We start from the raw sequence: 12,101 nt of genomic DNA on the forward strand, positions 1-12,101 counted from the left end.
CAGAGTAGCCTTTCAACTCTATTTGAACTCTCCCTCCACTGATACTTTATTAATTACACTTCTTTTCCTCCTTTTGGTCAGGATGGAATTGTTGCTCCCACGGTGCCAGGTCTGGATTTATCCCTGGGAGTCCTCTCCCATGTTGCCAGGGAGACTTTCACCCCTGGATGTCATGTCCCATGTAATGAGGAGGGCGATGATTTCACTTGCAGAGTTGGGCTTAGAGAGAGTGAGGCCACATTTGAGCAACAAAAGAGTTCCTTCAGAAGTAACTCTTAGGCATACCTATAGGTTGTCTAAGCTTCTCCGCTACCTACATAGCTTCACAAGAGTAAGTCTAATGATTGAGGGCATGACCTATTGATTTGGGTGTCCCCAAAGTATGGCACAGTATCAGGGGATTCCCTGATGGTAATGTTTAATTGTTCCATATTCTTTCTCTTATCCCTCAGGGGACTTTGCCAATACTTTTTGATTTTCTGCTTAATATACTCTAGGATGTATCCAGGCATTACAATAATCTATGCAGGATCAAAGGCTCTCTTTCTTATTCTGTGCTCCCTGTGTTTCAATTCAAATGAGCTATCTTGATAGGTTAAATTAGGTTATGCACATAGAAAATTTCAGTTCCAGACCAAAGAAACATTTCTTTCCTTGGTCTCAAAGAGTATGTATGGTTCTAAAATATAGACACTGTCTTCCTTACCCCTATGTTCTGAATTATTTTAGCTCCAACCTGTTCAACTTCGTTCTTATCTTTAAATATCAGGTTATATATATAAAACTGCTCTCAAAATCCAGAAATAATAATCACCATTCTGGACTTATTGTGTCTACTCTAAAAACTTACAATCTAGGCCCCTGTTTTCTTATAAGCATTTTCTAAAGGTGACCATACCATTCTTGTTCTTTAGTTTCTGGCTTATTTACCAAATGTCCCACGTGTTCATTCACATGATTGCATGCCTCACGACTTTGTTCCTTTTTATAGCAGCACAAACTTCGTTCAGAAGTATACACCAGTGTTTGTCAATCTACTTCTCCATCCGTGTATCCTTTAGCCACCTGTATTCATCAGGCATCACGTATAGGGCCCAAAGTCCACAGTCCATCAGTATTCTCAATTTTAGATAATTTCATTGTTCCCAAGAGAAAGAAAACCAATAAACACACCCTCACCAAATAGGAAAGCTAAACCTCCTGTTAATTCTTGTCGCTCCCCCCATTATTTACCTCTGCTGTTGCTGTGGTAGTGCTGATAGTTTCCTTTGAACATAGCTCATTGCATGCAATAGCAGTTTTCCCCCTGTACCCTTGACTTAAAACACTCTTTGTACAAGAATCATATCTTTGGAGTAATTCTTGGGAGAACTAATTCATATTTCTAGTGTTAATCAGTGGGACATGTAGGTCTATACAACCCCTTTCAATCTTGTTCCTCTTCAATATGGTAATATATTACTTATATACCCACTAAAGAATCACCTTCACTCCTATCTATTCCCTTACATTGGAGTTCAACCTCATTAGCTAATGGTTCATCCATCTCTAGCTTCTGTGTATCTCTAAGTCCCCTATGTTCTGTATTGTAAGCCTTTGATTGTACCTTTATTCTGGTCATAAAAGTGGAATCATACAGTATCTATCCTTTTGTGTCTGGCTAATTTCACTCAGCATTATGTCCTCAAGGCTCATCCATCTTGTCATGTGCTTCAGGAAGTCATTTTGTCTTACTGATGCATAATATTTCATTGTATGTATATACCACATTTTGTTGATTCACTCATCTATTGATGGGCATTTGGTTTGTTTCCATCTTTTGGCAATTGTGAATAATGCTGCTATGAACATCGGTGTAAAAATGTCAGTTTGTGCCATTGCTTTCAGCTCTTCTGGGTATATACCAAGTATTGCTACCGCTGGGTCATAGGGCAACTTGATATTTAGTGTCCTAAGGAACCACCAAACAGTCTTCCATAGTGGCTGCACCATTATACATTCCCACCAGCAGTGCATAGGTGTCCCAGTTTCTCCACATCCTCTCCAACAGTTATAGTTTCCTGTTTGTTTAATAGCAACCATTCTTGTAGGTGTGAGATGGTATCTCATTAGAGTCTTAGTCTGCATTTCCCTTATAGCCAGTGAAAATGAGTATCTCTATATATTTTGAGCCATTTGTATTTGCTCTTCAGAAAAATGCCTATTCATATCTTTAGCCCATTTTATAATTAGGTTGTATGTTCTTTTGTTGTTGAGTTGTCTGATTTCTTTGTATAAACAGGAAATCAAACCTTTGTCCAATATGTGATTTCCAATATTTTCATCCTTTGAGTTGGCTGCCTCTTCACCTTTTCTGACAATGTCTTTTGAGGTGCAGAAGCATTTGATTTCTCAGTTCATTTTTAATCATATAAATTTTGGTACAGTGCTTGCTTTGGTGGCACATATACTAAAATTGGAATAATACAAAGAAGATTAGCATGGAGCCTGTGCAAGGATGACATGCAAATTTGCAAAGGGTCCCATATTTAAAAAAAAGAAAGCTAAATCTTGGTACATATAAAAGAATATATGTAATATGTAAGCCATAAATCAAAATTTAAAAATTAACATACATGATGCTAGTATCCAATTTAGTTTGAACATAACCAAACTCTCTTTGAGCTCCTTCCATAGACTGTTCAGTTTTGGTGCCTCCCATTTTCTAAATTATAATTTGTATGCTACTAGCCTTTGAAAAAAATCTGAACAGGTATATGCAACTTACCTTGTTTTTAAGCTCTTACTTTTTTGTAGTAGTGTTTTATTTCTAAACTGATTTTTAACTAAATCTCTTAAAGAACAGAAACCCAATTTATGAAGAAAAATTTTTTTTAGTCTTCAGCAGTAATCCCTTGAGGATCAGGAATCACATTTTATATAGCCATTGCAGGTAACAAACACACCTGTGTAGCTCCCATAAAATACATAATGGTTTTTATTTTTGGCTTTTATTCTTTTCTGAATCTTTCCATGTTATCATTGCCTTTATTTGGAATTTTCTGCTTTCTTGAGAAGGGGTGTATGTGTCTGAATAGTGTGATACAAGTGATGCTAATTCCTCATCTTTCTTACTTTAGAAAATCTCTGAAAATGGCTCTTCTAATCACTTTTTCTTTTTATAATGCTGTACTTTAATAGATTCGTACATAAGAGTAGAAAGGAAACTGAATTTACATTAAAGTTTTACCTTTTGTTGACTAGGAATATCTTTCTTAACCTTTGACTGCATAGGAAGAAGTATATGGTTACATAGGTTTGAATTAATTTTAGTAAATGTAATTTTTCCAGTCGGGTTGAATGTGTATGTTAAGGATATTAAAAAAAAAAAAAAAAAAAAGTACCTCTCTGATTTAGAGAACTTTTTCACTTTAAGATAGTTTATTTAAATTTTCTTTTTATTTTCTGAACTTTAAAAAAGAAATCAGCTCCTTGCTTAAAGAAATTTAGCCATCTTCAAGTTGAAATTTTTTTTTTTTTTTTTTTTTTTTTTTTTTTTTTTTTTAAGACAGAGAGAAGGAAGGAAGGATAGAAGGAAGGAAAGGAAACATCTTTAAACATTTTCTTGTTTTATTGTATTTTGTTTGTTTGTTTGTTTTTTACATGGGCTGGGGCCGGGAATCGAACCGAGGTCCTCCGGCATGGCAGGCAAGCACTTTGCCCGCTGAGCCACCGCGGCCCGCCCCGCAAGTTGAAATTTTGAGGTCAAATTACAAATATTCTTAGCCAATTAGCTTTCTTGAATGTAAATAAATCATTCTGGTCATTACTAATTCCTAATTGTGTGTTCTTAAGCTGATTGTTTCACCTCTCCCTCAGATTCTACATTTATAAAACGGGTGATAACTTGACAGCATTGTGAGAAAAAATGAGTTAACGATATCCAAGCTCTTGTGTTAGTTTTCGATTGTGGCTATAACATATTAACATAAATTTAGTAGCTTAAAACACCACAAATTTATTATTTCACAGTTCCGAAGGTCAGAAGTTGGGGTTCCATCAACTGGTTTCTCTCCTATCGATTTCCTACGAGTGAAATCTAGGTGTCAGTTACCTGGCTCTTTTAGGAGCCTGGGAAGAATTTGCCTCCAACCTCATTGAGGTGGTTGGCATCATCAGTTCTGTGAGGGTGTAGGGTTGAGGTCCTTGCCACTTGGTGCCAGCCTTAGCTCCTGTCTTCCTATCTGTTGTCCTTCCATGTGGGCTTCTACATTTCAGAGCCGGCAGTGGCTTGTCAGATCCTTCTAATGCTTGGGGTCTCTCTGCCTTCCCTGCCTGGTGCATCTTCCCTCTTCTTCTCATATTACCTCCCTCTGACTATAGTTGGAGAAAGTTCTCTGCTTTTAAGGGCTCATCTAATTGAATTGGGAACATCTGGATCATCAAGGATAGTCTTCTTATTTTAAAGTCAGTTGATTAGCAAACTTAATTTCATCTGTAAAATCTCTTCACAAGCAGCACCTAGAATAGTGATTGAATAACCAGTTGACAGGAATCTTTGGGGGACAGCTTTAGAATTTGCTCTACCACAGGGTTCAGTAAATGGTGAGGAGTGGTCATGGAGGTGATTGGCAGTGATGAAAAAAAAATCACATCTTTACCTGAGTACAGCTTTCTTTAACAGAGTAAGTTGTAAATTCCTTGAAAATTGGCAGTGTTTCTTACTTTTTTATATCCTTAGGACCTCACAGTTTACCATGCATTTATTTGGTTACCTGCCATTGGTTAACAGCTTGAATGCAATTTCTTTTTTTTATTTTACTCGTTTTCTTCCTCTGAGTTAGTAGAAGTAGTATGGGGCTTTCATTTAATACCTATGATACCTCCTTTGAAAAGAATAGTTACAGCATTCAGTTTCCCCTTGGCTTTTTTCCTTACTTTTGATTTTCATCAAATGAGAAAGGTAAAATAACTTGCCTTTTGTATAGGAAGCTGTCACAACAGATCCTTTGTCATTGGAACATGTACTTTGAATTACTTTGCCCTGTGTGTCTTCAGGCTTTGTTGGTCTTTTATGTACTCTCAGCCATTTATTCTGTAACTTATACTTGAAGATAGTTTGTAAGTACAGCATATTGTGATAGTTGAGTATGAAGTTGGCCCACCAGCCCAACAGAAGGGAGTTCCTGTCGTGCCTTCTTCAAACTGACAGACTGGGCACAGCCTGGGCACTGGTTGATAATCACCCAGTATTCCTTTTACCAGTCTGGGACATTTTCTTATTCAACAAATCTCTTACTTGAATGATTTTGTTAGATGTGTTAGAGACCCACCAAGACAGAGAGTACAAATATCTACCTTCAAGATGCAGAGGTCTTTGAAAAGGTGCTAAGTGTTCTAGTGACAGTTTGTGGAATATTTACATTGGCCTATTTCTGTAGCTATGAAAACATATTTGTCTCAGGGACCCCCTGATTGAAAGATTTAAAAAAAATTTTTTTCTTAAAAATCACTACTCAATCTCCCCCCGCCCATTCTGTGTTAGGCCAGGATAAATGAGGAGTTTGTTTAGTGTACTTCTATGGAATCATGCTCACTTTATTTCCTTTCATTCATAAATGGTATCTTAGAATCTTTCTTGCTTTTTCTGACACCTAAATGTTGTCTAAAAGTATATGTTCAGGCTCCCTGCCTAAGAAGATATCATAAAATGAAATAAACTTCTTTTGTGCCAAGCAGTTTAAGTGCTTTCTTGCCAAATTACCTTGCTTACCTCACTGCTTTGAATTTCATTATGAAGGCTGGCTGAGCAACACCGTCAATCCTTTCAAGGACTAGATTTCAGTCTGAATCTAGGAATATCTCCACTCACCATTTCTTTGATCTTTCTACATATTTTGTGGATTCATCTGGCAATACAATTTCTCTAATGGAAAACTGGGCTTTTGCTCCTCTACTTTAACACCTTTTTAAACTGAGTTTGAATTTTAACAGATTTCATTTCAGGAGAACAGATCTTTTAGGAACTCTTTGAAAAAAATATATTCTCTATATTGCTTTTTCTTAACTGTTTTTGGAGTTATTCGCATGATCAAATAAGTTAAAGGTTCATATTTAATTTCTTGAAGAAATTGTAATTCTTACCAAGGTAATTAGTTTATAATCAGGGAAATGGTTGACATTCTTTATTTAACATCTTCTAAATTATTGACAAATTTTTAATATTTTCTGCAGGTATGCAATGTTCGATTTGTCTTGTGGAATCACCAGTTAGTTTCGTGATCTGTAGGTCAAAGTGGCAGTGGCAGCAGGGAGGAAGCCTTGACTTACAGCTATTAGATTTAATTTACTTCCTGAGGAATATAAAAGTAACCTCTACCTGCCTTGTGTACTTTGATTATCTTTAAATTTAGGATTTAAGCTCTAGGAATATATGAATATAACATGTCTTTAAAATATAGGGCTATGCAAATGAAGAAAAAATAAAGCTTTGAACTTTGAGGAATGGCTTTTACTTATATTTGTCTCTTTCAATTTTTTTTTCATTTGATTCAACTTTTCTTCAGATCATTTTATTTCCCATCTTGAATGTTTAGTGTATGGCTGCTAGAATTCTATAGAAATAATTCCTTATTTCTTTGGACAGTTAATGGCTTAATTTTTGAAAGACATGTATCTCATATGCCACAAGGTTGCTCTGAAATTAGTTTGAGGAGAGCAAGTTTTTCATGAATAATGCATTTGGATTTTGGATACTTTGATAACTAAGCTATTGATTCAGATTGGCTGTTCACCAGAATAGGGGGGCAAATGGTCATGTTTCTCATTGTAGGACAGTGGAAGCTTCCTGAATAGTACTGATTTGGAATATTAAACTAGAGAACCAATGGAGGACAATAGTCTTTTGTTTTTCTTTCTTTCTTTTTATTTTTTATTTTTATGGGAAAGCATGACTGGAGTTGAAAGCAGGTTACGTTGTCTTCTAATGTGTGCTAATAAACTTCTCTGAGAGCAAGTTTTTAGCTACCTTCATTCATTAATTTTGTATACAACTGAGAGATATGTTGGGCCTAAATAGAATTTCATTCCGGTAACCCCGGACCCATCATTTTACTAGATAGCAGCAAGATTTTAGCCTTGGGTCGCCAGATAAAGTGCTAGAAGTGCTTTTTCCCTTTGTGCCTCCTTACTCCTGCTAGACAGTGAACAATGTGGTGAGGGACCTTTTTGTATTCACTAGCTCTGCCCTGCATGCCCCAGCATCCAACCATTTTTATTCAATGTTCTTTCTGCTATAATTTTAGGTGATACATGCAAGTGAATGTATTTATAAATAATTTATCATAATCTGATTAAATAACTGTTTAATTATCTTGTCCATAATAATCAGTAATCATGAAATGTATTTCTGAAACATTCCTGAAGTGGTGGTGGGTTTTTTGTTGTTATAAAATGATATGGCTAGCTAAGTGGGGGTTTATTTCCTCTAGATTACAACTTACTATGAATTAAAAAGTGCTGATACCAGGTCAGTAAACTTATGTCTCTTGGGGAATAAATAAGCCAAAGGAGGTTCATGGACATTCACAGAAATATTGAGCTCTGTTCAAGGATCTGAGTGGTGAAGTGGCAGCACTGTAGGAGCAGGGGTGGAGAAACAGCAAATTCTATCTGATAGCTTAAAATTTCATTGAGGTGATCTATGTGCTGACTCGTGAAGAATGAATAGATGCATTTGCTGCCATGTGTCTTCCAGAAAGGTAGGAATGATTTGCATTATAGGAGAGTGATCTTTTCAGAACACACTTGCTAATCCTGGAAATCTTATTTTTAAATCTTTGCTGATGTATTTGAAAAGTTGCCTTTTTCAGTTTTTTATACCGTTGAGATTGAATATCATTTTATATATTCACTTGCTGCTGTTTTCTTTGGAAGGTTGCCAGCTGGTATGCTTTCACCATTTGTGCTAATTTCTTGTCAAGACCACTATATGTTAATATAGGCCTATAGGAGGACAAGATTTTTGTTGGAGTTGTGTTAAATGTATGGATTAATTTAGGGAAAATTAACCTTTTTGTAATATTTCATCTTCTCAGTATAGAGCATGTTAGGCTTTTCATTTATTCAAGTCTTAGATTATAGCTCTCTCAGTAAAGTTAAATAGTTTTTTTATAGGTAATGCTTAAGTGTTTCTTGAATTCATTGAATTTCTGTTGCTTTTGTAAATGGGGCTTTTTGTTCCATTATGCTCTGGAAGTGAGTTATCTAGAAAGTAGTTATTGCTGCCATATAGGAAAGCTATATATATATATTGTGTATTACGTTATTTCTGGAAAACTTTCTAGTTCTAATTACTTTTTTCAATGGATTTTCTTGAATTTTCTGCATAGATGATAATCTGGTACAAAGTAAATATTTATGCCTCTTATTTTTCTTGTCTTCATTATATTTACCAAAACTTCCAAAACGATTTTGAATTATGGTGGTATGAATGATCATTCCAATTGATACCATTTTTGCAAACACAAAAAAGCAGAACTCAGCACTTGAATATAACTGATGACAGAGATGTATTTGAGGAAATGTATGGCTTGACTCCGACTTACATTTGAGGGAAGTGTTATTTTATGGCTCAAAATAATATGATTTGTGCATCTGCAGATGTACATTTTCATTATTTTCTTCTGACTTTGGATAATTGATCAAGAGGTGTTTATTCATCTATAGTACAAGTTTTAGGATAAGTGAAGTCTTTTTTGCCTAATTCTATTATTATTAATGGCAATGATTTAATTATCATTCAAAAGTGTAAAAAGCCCTTCTTATTTCCCAATCCTTCCTAGGAGAAATCACTGTTAATTTTGCTTTGTAGCTTTCTAGTCTTTCCTGTTTATTTAATCACTGTAAGTTTCGTTTATGAAAATGAGATAATTTAAAGCAGAAATAATAGTAATTTATTATTTTTGCACTTTGCAATATATTGTGCATTTGTCTTATGTGATTAAAGAGTCAAATGTCTTGGCTTAGTGTTTTACATTACATTATATAGGAGTGACATTTCATGTCATTTTATGTTTTGGAGCCTATAAGAAACAAATAGAAGTGTATCACAGTCAATGACATACTTAAGCAATATATATTGTTAGAGTTTCCATGCATGTAGGAACCAATTATTCTTGGGGCCAGGTAGCAAAAAACTATCTTAAAGTAATGCACATGTGATTTAAAGTTCCCTAAGAAAATTTTACCAATTAAAAGAAATTTAAATAAAACAGATATTTAACATGTAAAATCAAACCATTAACTGAGTCTTAAATATGCTTTTGTTTAAAAAATCTAGTAAAGAAAAATAATTATAGGTTTTGCAGGAGACATATAAGTTTGATTAATATTTTCAGACTTTCAAACTTTGGAAAAATATTTAACTGTGTTCAAGGTGTGGCTGTGATTATATAGTTATCCTCTGGGTCATGTTGTTCTTGTGTGCATAATTTATTTTCAGCATTTCATCAATCTTTCCTAGCAAATACTTTGGGTTAACTACCACTGTAGGCATTGGGAATGCCAGACGGGGGAAATAAAAGGCCATTTTTGATACCATTTTTATGTATTACTGACCAGTGGGTGTGATGGAGAAGCAAACTTCAAGTGTATTAAAATGTTTTTTATGTACAGGGTTCAGTAAGGATTCCAGAGAAGATATTGTTAATTTAGAGAAGTGTAGAGGGTAGATATCAGAAATGTCTTAATATGTACAGGAGGAGAGTAATTTGGGGGGTTGAGGTTTGAAAGATGAATAGGTTTATCCCAGGTGGGTGGGTAGTTTGGTAGTCTAGTCTCATAGGGCTGAGGAAATAAGGGTAGATAGGATAGAAAACCTTTCTGGTTCTACAAACTGCAGATCACTGAGTGTAGCAATTGAGGAAAAAAATAAGCAACAGACACAAATCTTCCAGTACAGGAGTGTGGCAGTAGATGTAATGAATGAATGACGCTATTATGGTTAGCAAAAGAATAGTAAAGTGTTAAAAGGATAACCAGAAAAGAATGGTGGCATATATATTAGTGTTTTCTCATAACTCTTTTTCCATCAAATTTTTGAATAAACTTGAATTGAAAATACAGTGATACCAGCAGGAAAATATAGTGACACCATTAGGAAAAGTCTTATTTGACAAGATTTCTGTCCATGACTAACTTTGATGAATTGCTCTTTTGCGTATCATACTTAGTCAAATCTCTTATTGTGTTTTCACATGCCCACAGATAATTAGAAATCAACTGTAATTACATCACTACCATATTTCATAGATTCTAAGATCCACATTTTAACATTTCTGAAAGTGGGATATATCTAGTAATCCATAGTAAATTAGAATTTAATGGGCTATGTTTCCTTCTTAGAAGGGCATAAAAGTAATGTTGAGTCTTAAAATCAGTAGCATCTTTTTTTGTTTTTTTTACTTTTTTATTGTATAGTATACCATATATACAAAGAAAAGAAATAAAAAAGCAATAGTTTTCAAAGCATTCTTCAACAGCTAATAGGACAGATTCCAGAGTTTGTCATGGGCTACCATATGATCCTCTCAGATTTTGTTCCTTCTAGCTGCTCCAGAACATATGGGTCTAGAAGGCTTAAAAATTTTTTTATCATCACAATCGACTTTTTTCCTTCTTTTTTTGTGAAAGGTAACATATATACAAAAAAGCAATAAACTTCAAAGCACAATACCACAATTAATTGTAAAACATATTTCAGAGTTTGACATGGGTTACAATTCCACAATTTTAGGATTTTACTTCTAGCTGCTCTAAGATACTGGAGACTAAAAGAGATGATAATTTAATGATTCAGCGGTCATATTCATTTGTTAAATCCTATCTTCACTGTCTAACTTCACCATCACCTTTAATCTTTCCATCTCTCTCCTTAAGGGTGATCGGGCTATGGCCATTCTAAATTTTTCATATTGGAGGGATCTGTCACTAATATGGGGTAGGGAGATGGAACTATCTGATGTTCTAGAGAGGCTGGGCCTTCTAGGTTTCAGGACTTATCTGGACCAGGGGCTCATCTGGATGGAGGAAAGTTATTCTAGTGCATGGAACCCTTGTGGAGTCTTATGTATTGCCCTAGGTGTTCTTTAGGATTGCCTGGAATGGTCCTGGTTGGAGTTTGGCTGGCTACTATAGGTAGTGTGCTGGTTTGAAAGGGTGTATGTATCCTAGAAAAGCCATGTTTTAATCCTAATCCCATTTCATAAAGGCAGCCATTTCTTCTAATCCCTATTCAGTTCTGTAAATGTGAAACTGTAATTAGATCATCTCCCTGGAGATGTGACTCAGTCAGAGTGGTTGTTAAACTGGATTAGGTAGAGGTATGTCTCCAACCGTTTGGGTGGGTCTTGATTAGTTTATGGCAATCCTGTAAGAGAGGAAACATTTTGGAGAAAGCAGGAGATTTGGAAAGAGGAGCACTACGAAGCAGAGTCCACCAGCCAGCAACCTTTGGAGATGAAGAAGGAAAACACCTCCCGGGGAGCTTCATGAAACAGAAAGCCAGAAGAGAAAGTTAGCAGATGACACCATGTTTGCCATGTGCCCTTCCAACTGAGAGAGAAGCCCTGACTATGTTCACTATGTGTCTTTCCACTTGAGAGAGAAACCCTGAACTTTATCGGCCTTCTTGAACCAAGGTATCCTTCCCTGTATGCCTTAGATTGGACATTTCTATAGACTTGTTTTAATGGGAACATTTTCTTGGCCTTAGAACTATAAACTAGCAACTTATTAAATTCCCCATTTTAAAAGGCATTCTGTTTCTGATATATTGCATTCTGGCAGGTAGCAAGGTCTAACTGAAGCTTGCAAAAGTTCAACCTCCAGGGTAGCCTCTTGACTCTATTTGAACTCTCTCTGCCACTGATACTTTATTAGTTACACTTCTTTCCCCCCTTTTGGTCTGGAATTGTTGATCCCACAGTGCCAGGGCCAGTTTCATCCCTGGAAGTCATCTTACATGTTGCCAAGAAGACTTTCACCCCTGGATGTCATGTCCCATGTAGGGGGGGAGGGCAATGAAAATCAGTAGCATTGTACACTTAAAATATGGTATTAAC

General features: G+C 35.5%; 1 protein-coding gene and 1 non-coding gene across 7 annotated transcripts in view; both read left to right on the forward strand.

The window, feature by feature from the left end:
- MLLT3 (MLLT3 super elongation complex subunit) overlaps positions 1–12,101 on the forward strand; it is a 265,987-nt gene that overhangs the window by 111,960 nt on the left and 141,926 nt on the right. The gene's annotated exons all lie outside the window — the stretch shown is intronic.
- Positions 2,426–2,532, forward strand: LOC143675256 (U6 spliceosomal RNA). Its single transcript, XR_013171496.1, has one exon. It is a non-coding gene; the product is annotated as a U6 spliceosomal RNA (small nuclear RNA).

This window comes from Tamandua tetradactyla, chromosome 2 (genome assembly GCF_023851605.1).
Source record: "Tamandua tetradactyla isolate mTamTet1 chromosome 2, mTamTet1.pri, whole genome shotgun sequence".
NCBI lineage: Eukaryota > Metazoa > Chordata > Mammalia > Pilosa > Myrmecophagidae > Tamandua > Tamandua tetradactyla.